This window comes from Macaca mulatta, chromosome 4 (assembly GCF_049350105.2).
Source record: "Macaca mulatta isolate MMU2019108-1 chromosome 4, T2T-MMU8v2.0, whole genome shotgun sequence".
In the NCBI taxonomy this organism is placed as follows: Eukaryota; Metazoa; Chordata; class Mammalia; order Primates; family Cercopithecidae; genus Macaca; species Macaca mulatta.
The window spans coordinates 147,007,277-147,019,398 of NC_133409.1; the positions used below are offsets into that span (position 1 = coordinate 147,007,277).

Genomic DNA, 12,122 nt, shown 5'->3' on the forward strand with positions numbered 1-12,122 from the left:
ATCTCTAACTCCTGACCTCAGGTGATCTGCCTGCCTTGGCCTCCCAAAGTATTGGGATTACAGGCATGAGCCACTGTGTGGCAGAATCTGCTATATTCTTAACTCGAAGCAATGTCCATGAGGCTATGGAGAAACAGGCACAGTCATACACTGCTGGTGGTGGGAGAACATACTGGCACAATCTCTATGGAGGAGAGTTTGACAATATCAACCAAAATTACAAATGTACATGTACATATTGTCTGACTCAGCAATTTCACATCTAGTCTACAGGTAGATGGACGTGTGAAAATGGCACATGTCTAAGGTTATCTATGGCATCCCTGCATGTAATAAAAGCAAAAAATTAGAAACAGCATAAATGTCCATCAATATGAAACTTCCATACTATGTAGACATAAATGAGGAAGCTCCTTACATGCTGACATGGCAAGATCTCCCAAATATAATGAATAAAAATGGCTAGGTATAAAACAGTGCCATTTATTTATTATTTTTATTTATTATTTATTTATGAGATGAAGTCTTGCTCTGTCGCCTAGGCGGGAGTGCAATGGCATGATCTAGGCCCACTGCAACCTCTGCCTCCCGGGTTCAACAGTGCTTTTTATATACTGTCACTGCATTAAAAAATCTGTGGGCTGGGCGCGGTGGCTCACACCTGTAATCTCAGCACTTTGGGAGGCTGAAGCAGTCGGATCACCAGGTCAAGAGATCTAGACCATCCTGGCCAACATGGTGAAACCCCGTCTCTACTAAAAATACAAAAAATTAGCTTGGCAAGGTGGCATGCACCTGTAGTTCCAGCTACTCGGGAGGCTGAGGCAGGAGAATCGCTTGAACCCGGGAGGTGGTTGCAGTGGGCCAAGACTGCACCACTGCACTCCAGCCTGGTGACAGGGCGAGACTCCGTCTCAAACAAAGCAAGCAAGCAAGCAAGCACGCAAACAAACAAACAAACAAACAAAATCTGTGGAAGCATAGTCAAGAAATTACTAACCAGGGTTGTCTGTGGAAGGATGACTGAGTGGCGATGATGATGGAAGGGTGACTTCTCAGGGAATATCCTTTATATTCCATGAAAAAAAAAGTGGCTGGGTGCGGTGGCTCACACCTATAATCAGCATGCTGGGAGGCCAAGGCAGGCGGATCACGAGGTCAAGAGTTTGAGACCAGCCTGGTTAACACAGTGAAATCCCATTTCTACTAAAAGTACACAAATTAGCTGGGCATGGTGGTACATGCCTGTAGGCCCAGCTACTTGGGAGGCTTAGGCTGGAGAATCACTTGAACCCAGGAGGCAGATGTTGCTGTGAGCCGAGATTGCACCACTGCATTCCAGCTTGGGCAAACAGAGCAAGACTTGGTCTCAATAAAAAAAAAAAAAAAAAAAAAAAAAAAAAAAAAAAAAAAAAAAAAGCTTTGAGAATGTGTTACCTATGCAACATAAATAAAAAACTAAAAATAGAAAGTCTAAATGCATGCTTTGTACTCCCTTTGTTGGTCATAGGAATATCTATGATTCTCCATACATAAGCAATGGAGAGTCCAGTGCTGATATGATGGATTCCATGTTACTGACCTATAGCAAAAGCACATCTGACAACTGAGCTTCGTGATTCATGGAGGCCATTCTATAATATCATATGGATGGCCGGGCGCGGTGGCTCAAGCCTGTAATCCCAGCACTTTGGGAGGCCGAGACGGGCGGATCACGAGGTCAGGAGATCAAGACCATCCTGGCTAACATGGTGAAACCCCATCTCTACTAAAAAATACAAAAAACTAGCCAGGCGAAGTGGCGGGCGCCTGTGGTCCCAGCTACTCGGGAGGCTGAGGCAGGAGAATGGCGTAAACCCGGGAGGCGGAGCTTGCAGTGAGCTGAGATCCGGCCACTGCACTCCAGCCTGGGCGACAGAGCCAGACTCAGTCTCAAAAAAAAAAAAAAAATAATAATAATAATATCATATGGAAAGCTGATCAGCTGAGCATGAGACAACAGCAAGTCTTTACAGGACCTGAGGACATGGTGGCTTCAATATGTGTGTCCCCAGCCTGGTCACAAGGGTGTGTCTGGATGAAGCGGTAGCCTAAGCAGGGACTACGTTTCTCCTTCACTGCTCCATGTGGCCGCAGGACAGTATTTCCTAGGCTGAGAAGATGATCTCAGAGAAAGAACTCTGGTCTTAGGCACACCTGCCAAATCCCCCATATCGAAGCCTCAGGTCAGTTCTACAATCTCAAAGAGCTCCCAGTTCCTTGGTTCTTATCTTAACTGTATGGGTCTCATGCTTTATCAACTATCCAAAAGTAGCAGGAACTCCCAACAAATGAAGTGGTGAAGTGAGATAGTACCAGGCTAACAAGTTATATCTGGCCTTCTTAGGGATGAACTATTCACCAGAGGGCCAGCTCTAGGGGAGTGTCAAAGAGGCACTAGAAAAGAAGTGCTCTGGCTTCCAGTAATGACAGTATAATGAGCCTGAGACCCTGAATGACCTGTCCAACATCACAAATCCTTCTGATTCGGAACTGGAAGTGAGGAGCCTGAGTACGCCTCTTACTTTTTTTTTTTTTTTTTTTTTTTCTGAGACGGAGTCTCGCTCTGTCACCCAGGCTGGAGTGCAATGGCACAGTTTCGGCTCACCGCAACCTCTGCCTCCCAGGTTCAAGCGATTCTCCTGTCTCAGCCTCCTGAGTAGCTGGGACTACAGGCGTCCGCCACCACGCCCGGCTAATTTTTGTATTTTTAGTAGAAATGGGGTTTCACCATGTTTGCCAGGCTGGTCTCGAACTCCTGACCTCAGGTGAACCGCCTGCCTCGGCCTCCCAAAGTGCTGGGATTACAGACATGAGCTACCACACCCGGGTTACTTCATACTTTTGCCAGCAAAAGAGACAACTGCATAGGATTTGTGAGACCATCACATTTCTATATCTTGACTGACAGCTGCCAGGGTAAAAGGCGTTTGAAGTTTGTTGGCAGCTTTGGGAAACAGCACCCAAAACAGGTTAGGGCCATCTGTTAAAGAAACTGGCTTCAGCTGCACTTGGATTTGTATCTCAGGGTTTTTTTCTTTTCTTTTTTTTGAGATAGGGTCTTGTTCTACAGCCCAGGCTGGAGAGCAGTGGTGCGATCTTGGCTCACTGCAACCTCCACCTCCCGGGTCCTGGTTCAGGCAATTCTCCTGCACGCCACCATGCCCAGCTAATTTTTGCATTTTTAGTAGAGATGGGGTTTCACCATGTTGGCCAGGCTAGTCTTGAATTCCTGACTTTGTGATCCGCCCACCTCAGCCTCTCAAAGTGCTGGGTTTACAGGCGTGAGCCACTACGCCCGGCCAGGTTTTTTTTTTTTTTTTTCTTCACTCTCCAGGACAAAATTTCCCATTCCATTATGTGGTAGATGCTGACTACGTCTCCTCTAAACTAGTTTTGTGGGTGACTAATTTTATCGATTAGGATGAGCTATATCTTATACTCTCGTTTATCTGGTCAAAGAGACTCTCCTCACGATATAATCGTAGACATCTAAATGACACAAGAATAAACACAGCCGCAGGGACAGTTTCCAGATGCAGTTAAAGGGATACACTGCCACAGAGTGTGTTTTCCTTAACACTTGACTCTTTTAGGGGAAAATAACATTCTTACTCTCTCTTATAGTGATTATAATTTAAGTTCCTGGAGAGCATACCTTTCAGCCTAATTAGCACCTAACAAAGAATGTGCCCACAGATACCAAATGATTAATACTATTAGGGTACATAGCTAACTGAGCTCTTTAGTTCAAATTTGAATCCTGATTCAGTTCTGCTTACTGTAAATTATCTAACTTGAACTCCTGAGACCAGATTTGAAACTCTTCATCTCCCACAGAACTGTGAGCTTCTAAGAGAAGCTCCTGGCAAGGAAGTACATGTTGAAAGAAAGAATGGAGGAGGGAAGGAAGTGAAGTCCCCATCACTCAACCCTTCCCAACCACTCCCAACTCTTCCCTAGCCCAGCTAAGTGGAAGACTTTTCCCTCATCTGGAATACCATCTTGCCTCATCTCTAACGTGCATGTTCACTGCTTCCATGGAGACCCAGGTCAGGAACAAGCTTTCCCTGGCTAATGTCACACTTCAGCCCCATGTGCTGTCTGCACTTGGCAGTGAAGCCACACCGGGAGGTTGTCTGAGGTGCTCCCCGAGGGCTCAGATTCATCTTCTCCATCATCATATCTCATGTGATATAGCACCCAGCACATGGCAGGCACTCACTGGGTATTACTTTAGCAAATGAAGGAAGAAATCTTATTGCCAATACCACTACCTGGTGTAGAACTTAACAGTTTCAAAAATGCTCTTAGATATACATATATTATCATGTTTATTCTAAGCACTTAATTCATCAACTCCCACCATAGGAGGGGCTGAGAAGACAGCTCATTTCTAGTCTAAAGTGGTCATTTTGGCTGGGTGTAGTGACTCATGCCTGTAATCCCAGCACCTTGGGAGACCGAGGCAGGAGGATGGCTTGAGCCCAGGAGTTCAAGGCCAGCCTGGGCAGCATGGTAAAACCCTGTCTCTACCAAAAATACAAAAATAAGGCAGGTGTGGTGGTGCCCACCTCTGTAGTCCCAGCTACTCAGGAGGCTGACATGGGAGGACTGATTGAGCGGGAGAGGCTGCTGCTGCAGTGAGCCTCCATGATTGCGCCACTGCACTCCAGCCTGGGTGACAGAACAAGACCTTGTCAAAGAAACAGATAATAAAACAAAATAAAATAAAGCAGTCATTTTGCAGATGAAGAGACAGAGGCCTGCGTTGCCAGAGGAGTCCCACAGGATCACATAGCTACCAGTGTTCTTCCCATACTCCGCTATCTCTTGCCAGGTAACAGTGTTCTTTAATTTCCTGAGAGTAGACATTTCCTAGGCTCCGACAGACTTGAATATCTAGCTGCTTACTCAACATCTCGACTCTGATATCCAAAAAACACTTCAAACTTGACATGTTCAAGAGTAAATTCCTTATCTCCTCCTTCTAACAACCTGCCCTCCTTCCAGGCTCCCCAATTTCAGTAGATTGGAATTCTACCATTTTGTTACTCAGGCCAAAAATGTGGGAGCCGGGCAGGTCACAAGGTCAGGAGTTTGAGACCAGCCTGGCCAATATGGTGAAACCCCATCTCTACCAAAAATACAAAAATTAGCCGGGCGTGCTGGCGTGCACCTGTAGTCCCAGTTACTTAGGAGGCTGAGGCAGATGAATCGCTTGAACCCAGGAGGCGGAGGTTGCAGTGAGCCGAGATCGTGCCACTGCACTCCAGCATGGGCGACAGAGTGAGACTGTCTTGAAAAAAAAAAAAAATTGTAGCCATCTTCAACTGCTATTTCTTTTACATATCACATCCAGTCTATCAGCAAATCCTGTTGGCTCCTTTCCAAATATATCCAGAAGACAACCACTTCTCACTTTTCCATTGCTTCACCTTGGGTTCAAGCCACCAACTTCTCTTGCTTAGACTATTGTAGTAGCCTCCTAACCAGTTTCTCTCCTTCCATTTTTACCACATTATAGCTTATTCTCAACACAGCAGTCAGAATGACCTTTTCAATATGGCAGGCCATGTTATTTATCTGCCTAGAATTCTCTAATGGCTACCATCTCACTCACAACTCACAGTAAAAGCCAGTGGCCTGTGTGATCTGCCCCCAATTCACCCTCACCGAAACATCTGCCGTTTCTTCTCTCACTAATATACTGTAGCCGTATTGGCTGGCTTACTTATGTTTCTTGAATATATAGGGCACATTCCTGCCTCAGGGCCTTTGTGTTTGCTGTTTTTCCTGACTGGAATAAACTTACCCTAGATGTATGCTTGACTTACCCCCTAACTTCCTTCAGGTCTTTGCTCAAATGTTACCTTTTTAGTGGGACCCCCTTCAACTACCTTATTTAAAATTTTAACACCCAGAATCCTGGCACTTTCTTCTTCTTCTTCTTTTTTGAGACAGAGTCTTGCTCTGTAGCCCACGCTGGAGTGCAGTGGCGTGATCTCGGCTCACTGCAAACTCTGCCTCTTGGGTTGAAATGATTCTCATGCCTCAGCCTCCCAAGTAGCTGGGATTACAGGTGCCCGCCACCACGCCTGGCTAATTTTTGTATTTTTAGTAGAGCCAGGGTTTTGCCATGTTGGCCAGGGTGGTCTCAAACTCCTGGCCTCATGTTATCTACCCACCCCGGCTTCCCAAAGTGCTGGGATTACAGGTGTGAGTCACTGTGCATGGCCTACTCTTGGCACTTTCCATCTTCCTTCTCTGCTAAATTTTCTCAATATATATTTTACTTATTTGTTTATTGTCTGTCTCTACCCTGTCCATTCCTCAAACAGTGAGCTCATTGCTCTATTCCCAGTACCTAGAAAAGTACCTGGCACACAGCAGATATTCACCAAATATTTGTGGGATGAATCAATCAGTGAATGAATGAATATATATACCTTTAGGATCTCCCAGTAACCTGAAAGCTTTAGGCAAGAAGGGGAAGACCCTAGTCGAGCTCTGGTCTCTCTCCAGCCTGGGATCCCTCTTTCCTCCTTACTGCCTCACCTGCTTCTCAGGTCCAGTCCAGCCCTATTCCACCAGAAACCACACCTAAGCTGAGAAGAAGGGCAACAGGTGCTTGATGCCAGGATGTTACAATTCCCAGGCCACCAGGTACAGAATTCTGCAGGGTGCTAATTTTTAAATTTAGCATCCTGATATCTTACAAACAGAAGAGGTCAGAGAAAGGTTAGGACTAAATATACTACTTAACCTAAATAACAGTACTGATTCAGAAACAGCAGCTTATTTGCTCTGAGGTGTTTTCCAAGGAACAGTGCTAAATTTGCACTTGTTCACCTAGCTGCCCCTTCCTTTAATCTTTTTATAATGGATTTCCAACATACATAAAAACAGAAGGAATGGTATAATGAACCTCTTGAACGCATTACCCAACTTCAAAAATTACTAACATTTTGCCTCCTTGGTTTCCCCTGTTTCTTAATCGTCTCTGCAACCCACACTAAATATTTCAAACTAGCTGTTTTCTGGAGAACAGATTTATATAAGACAGCCCCTGATGCTGTTACCACTGTATTTGAGCAACCACGTCAAACAATCTATCTTACCAGAAATAGAGCAGGGAAAAAAAAAAAAAAAAGCACTTATACCCATTCCCCTACCTGAGCAATGACTAAAAAAGGAAGTGTCTAGCCGGGCGCGGTGGCTCACGCCTATAATACCGAGGCCGAGGTGGGCGATCACAAGGTCAGGAGATCGAGACCATCCTTGCTAACACGGTGAAACCCCGTCTCTACTAAACACACAAAAAGAAATTAGCCGGGCGTGGCAGCGTGCGCCTGTAGTCCCGGCTACTCGGGAGGCTGAGACAGGAGAATGGCGTGAAACTGGGAGGCAGAGCTTGCAGTGAGCCGAGATCGGGCCACTGCACTCCAGCCTGGGCGACAGAGCGAGACTCCGTCTCAAAAAAAAAAAGGAAGTGTCTAAATTCCAGACTGTTTATATCAAGGGACATGCCCATTATCATGTTTGGAGAACTTTGGGGAGGGGTATTGTTGTGTCCACAAAATGAATGTAGACATGAACCGTTTTTACTTGTGTACATCTGATGCAGAATTTCTGAGTGAGTTTATTTAATCCAGCAAGTATTTACTGACTACCTGCTAAATATGAGGGATGAGATGAAGATAAAAGATAAAGAAAACCGGCCAGGCGCGGTGGCTCTTGCCTGTAATCCCAGCACTTTGGGAGGCTGAGGTGAGTGGATCACCTGAGGTCAGGAGTTTGAGACCAGACTGGCCAACATGGTGAAACCCCGTCTCTACTAAAAATACAAAAATTAGCTGGGCAGGGTTGCAGGCGCCTGTAATACCAGCTCCTTGGGAGGCTGAGGTGGGAGAATCACTTGAACTCAGGAGGAGGAGGTTATAGTGAGCCGAGATCGCACCACTGCACTCCAGCCTGGGTGACAGACTCCATCTCAAAAAAAAAAAAAAAAAAAAAAGAAAACCTAGTCTCTGTTCTCACGGAGCTCACAGGGTGGGGGTGAGACAGGTACACAAATAACTCAAATACAAGGCAGAATAAGTTCTGTGCCCTAAGTAAATAAATCTAAGGCAAGAGCTCCTTTTTAAAATCCACCCACAGCAGTTGTAGAACCCAGGGTATACCCTTTCCTCAACTCTAGTTTTAGTTTCTGTTGTATTTATTGCTGTAGAGCCAATAAGTACACTATAAGAGACCTGGGAATTTGGTGACCCATAGAATAGACTTTTGGATGTGGATCTTTGATGTCACATTTTGCTACTGACTCTCCAGACTTCAGTGGGTGGGGATTATCAAGTTTTCCCAGGGCTTGGAAAACAATGGGGCTAATTCAGTGCCTGCAGAAGCTGACACCCAAAGCATTCTACCCTGAGGGTATATACAGCAAGCAGCTTCATAACGGGATAGGACAGTGGGAGGGTGTCCAGGAGACACAGCTAGATTGATTCTGAAGGATATCCAAGGGCTCTCTCCCTGCCCTCTAAAAAACCGAGATCCTTTGGTGATCTATTATTAGAAGTCATCAGAAGTTCCCAGAGTAGAGTGTAGTTCTCTGGATAAACCGAAGAGACTGATGAAGTTTGGTGGGACAGTGCAGCATATGAAGGAAGCAGAGCTGAAAGCAGCAGGGGCATATGCATGGCCCTGGAGTTAGATGCACAAGAGAGTGGAGGAAGAAGGGAGCAGAGCTGAGATGGAAGGGAGATTTATATTGTAATTGGTTATCAAGATTGGTGAGGTGAGGATGGCTGAGGGGACAAATAAGAGGAAGGCAGGAAGGGGAAGGCCCTGTGGAAGGGTGAAAGACAATCCAGGTTTGAAAAGGTGATCACTGAGGGAGGAACCTGAGAGGCAGGATCTCGCAGGATACTGGGCAGGGGTATGAGAGGAGAGGCCTTAGAATGGGAGGGTGTGCAAGTTATACAGGATTGGTTCATGCTGGGATGGAAGGGGCTGATTCCATTGAAGCTAGTCACATCAAGAGGTCACTAAATGAAGTACAAATTATATGAAAGTTTCAGGTCACAGAATGTGGCTGAGGATGGCAGAAGGTGGGTTGGTGGAAGTAGAACACTGAGACTAAAAATAGGATGAAAGACTACTGGACTAGAGGGGTTTAGAGCATACAGACACGTGGATTCCTGGGGCTAAGGGACTTAACAAGATGAAAGGATTTGGGGTAAAGTGCCAATGAGGTGGGAGACACTGTACGGTGAGTGAGCTCATGGGGTAAGGGCTGGGAGCATCAAAGATTCATAGAACAAGAGATATTTGGGCAAAGGATGAAGAGAGAAGTTGACTGGGTTCAAGATACTCCAAAATAGGGCAACTTGAAAAAATGGCAGTAGGAAGGTCACTCTCTCTTTCTCCAAGGCTCTTCTCCCCTGAAGCAGATCACAAAACCTAGGAAGGATTTTTCTGACTTTCCCCTGAAGCAGGTCATAATACCCTCACAGAGAGGTGCCCTCCCTGCACTCAGAGGAAAGGAGTATCCTTATCTGTGAAGACACAGGGACGCAGACAGGAGTCTGAACAAACAGGCCTTGCTAAGTTTCTCCCAGTTTACTACTATTTGATATTACCCTTTTTGCATTTTTTTCCCACAACTATCCACTCTTCATCAAATCTAGTATAAAAATACACAAGTTTAATCATTTCTTTGGGTCTTCATTTCCTTATGAAGGCTCCTGTCACATAAAACTTACATTAAATAAATGTGTATAATCTTCTCATTAAATCTTTCTTTTGTTATAGGGGCCTAAGCCATGAACCTAAAAGGATACTTTCCCTCCCCTACAAGGTGCAGGGGTTTCAGGGGATATGAGATCAAAAGTTATGAACAGCAGGATGAGAAACTCACCAACTTATGTGGCAAAGGGTAACAGAAACCTTGAGGGTCAGGGCCAGTATCGGTGGCTCATGCCTATAATCTCAACTACTTGAGAGGCTAAGGTGGGAGGATCCCTTGAGGCTAGGAGCTCAAGACCAGAAACCTTGGGGATCAAGGAATGAGCTGATGTTGGATTTAGGAATTACTAGAAAATAAGGAACAAGGAGCTGAGGTTGAGTACGTTTGGGGGAAAGACAGGCAATGGAGTAGGGTTTGGTTTTGTTCTGTTTTTTTTTTTAAACTGTGGGTTCAAATCTTAGCTCTGCTACTTAGCTGTGTGAGTTTCTGGTTCATTTCTCTAAAACCAACCAACCAACCAAACAAAAATATGGGAAAATGGAAGACATAATAATAATAAACTCTTGGCCGGGCGCGGTGGCTCAAGCCTGTAATCCCAGCACTTTGGGAGGCCGAGGCGGGCAGATCACAAGGTCAGGAGATCGAGACCACAGTGAAACCCCGTCTCTACTAAAAATACAAAAAATTAGCCGGGCGCGGTGGCGGGCGCCTGTAGTCCCAGCTACTCAGGAGGCTGAGGCAGGAGAATGGCGGGAACCCGGGAGGCGGAGCTTGCAGTGAGCCGAGATCGCGCCACTGCACTCCAGCCTGGGCAACAGCATGAGACTCCGTCTCAAAAAAAAAAAAAAAAAAAAAAATAATAATAATAATAATAAACTCTTGGGGCTGTTGAGAGGTAAATTTAACTTATATATCCAGAGCTTGGCACACAGTAGGTATTCAGCAAGCCAATCGTTATTGAAGCAAAAATCAGGGTAAAGAACCACAGAAGTGAGGCTACAGCAGAGATGAGAAGATAGGGATTCCAAGATGTCAGTAGTAGCAATATAATGCAAGGTATGGGCCACATGTTCAGTCTGTTGAATCCCTAGCATTCAGGACAGAGTAAGATCCATAGGAGCATCTCATTTCTAACAACAGCTCATGCTGAGTTCCCATGTGCCAGGCATGGTGCCTGGTGCTTTACATGTGTTATGTCAGGCACCACTATTTTCCTCCCTTAGCAGAGGTGGGGACTGAAGTTAAGACAGGCTAAATAATATACCCCAAGTCCCATAGCTGGAGGGCCAGAATCAGACTGGAACCTAGGTTTGTTATGAACTCAATGCCCCCAAATGAAGCACTCTGCTATGCTGCTTTGCAAACATGTTAACTAATGGGGCCTGATCAAGGGAAATAGGTATGCACTATTAAGAGTGAAGAGGGTGATCTGGGAATGAGGGAGTAAGGTTCATGATGCAAGCAGATCCTGGGGTGAGGTTACAAGAGGAAACTTCCAGGGTGGGGTACAAAAATGATTGCAAAAAATTATTATCTTGACTGAGAATTGCAGAATTTCACAATTTCACAGATGGAAGGAAACTCAAAGATCATCTAACCCAACCTCATCACAGTCATTTTGAGAAACTAAGGTCCAGACTGAGGAGGGGACTTCTCCCAGGTTTCTAAAGCACAGCAGTGACAGAGTTGGGACCACACACTGGATTGACTGGACTCTGGATTGATCCAGAATTCTCTGATGACTCCAATTATTACTACTTCATATTAATCTCTACATCCTCCTCAGCACCAGAAAGGTGCTGGACGCTTGTAAGTCATGTGCTGATTGACACTGAAGGGCTGGGAGGGCAGAGAGAGATGCCAGTGGGGGTGATTTTAGGATAAAGGCAGACGTGGAATGAGGGTCATAGGGCTACAGGGCAAGGATACTGAGGGCTGTGTAGATGAGTGGGTGGAAAACTATTGGAGTAGGGCTTAGGAGTTGCCAGCAGTTTTGAAGGGAGTCACCGAGTTTGTGGGGAACACAGGGTCGAATTGGAGGGTTACCGGGCCAGGAGGGTCACCCAGGTTTGGGGGTCACTAAGGAGGAGTGTGGGGATCTTAGGGTCATGTGAGTTATCGGATTAAAACCGAGGGAGTCAGTGGTTGGTGGGTCTCTGAGAAGTGCTGGCGAAATTCCTGGGTTAGCAGCCAATGAATAATAACCAACGGTTACCTGGTGAGGTCTTGGGGTCAGTGGGTGGGGTGTGGGGTCACAGGGGTGGAGGCGGGCGCCGTCACGGGGTGGGGTTTGGGAGTCATGGGGGAGGAGCCGCAGGGCGGAAAAGAGGGGCAG

General features: G+C 45.9%; 1 protein-coding gene and 1 long non-coding RNA gene across 17 annotated transcripts in view; one reads left to right on the forward strand and one right to left on the reverse strand.

Moving 5' to 3' along the window:
- ZNF76 (zinc finger protein 76) overlaps nt 1–12,122 on the reverse strand; it is a 36,008-nt gene that overhangs the window by 23,314 nt on the left and 572 nt on the right. The gene's annotated exons all lie outside the window — the stretch shown is intronic.
- LOC144340436 (uncharacterized) lies at nt 3,347–8,061 on the forward strand. The gene is made up of 2 exons (XR_013416543.1): nt 3,347–5,285; nt 7,984–8,061. It is a non-coding gene; the product is annotated as an uncharacterized LOC144340436 (long non-coding RNA).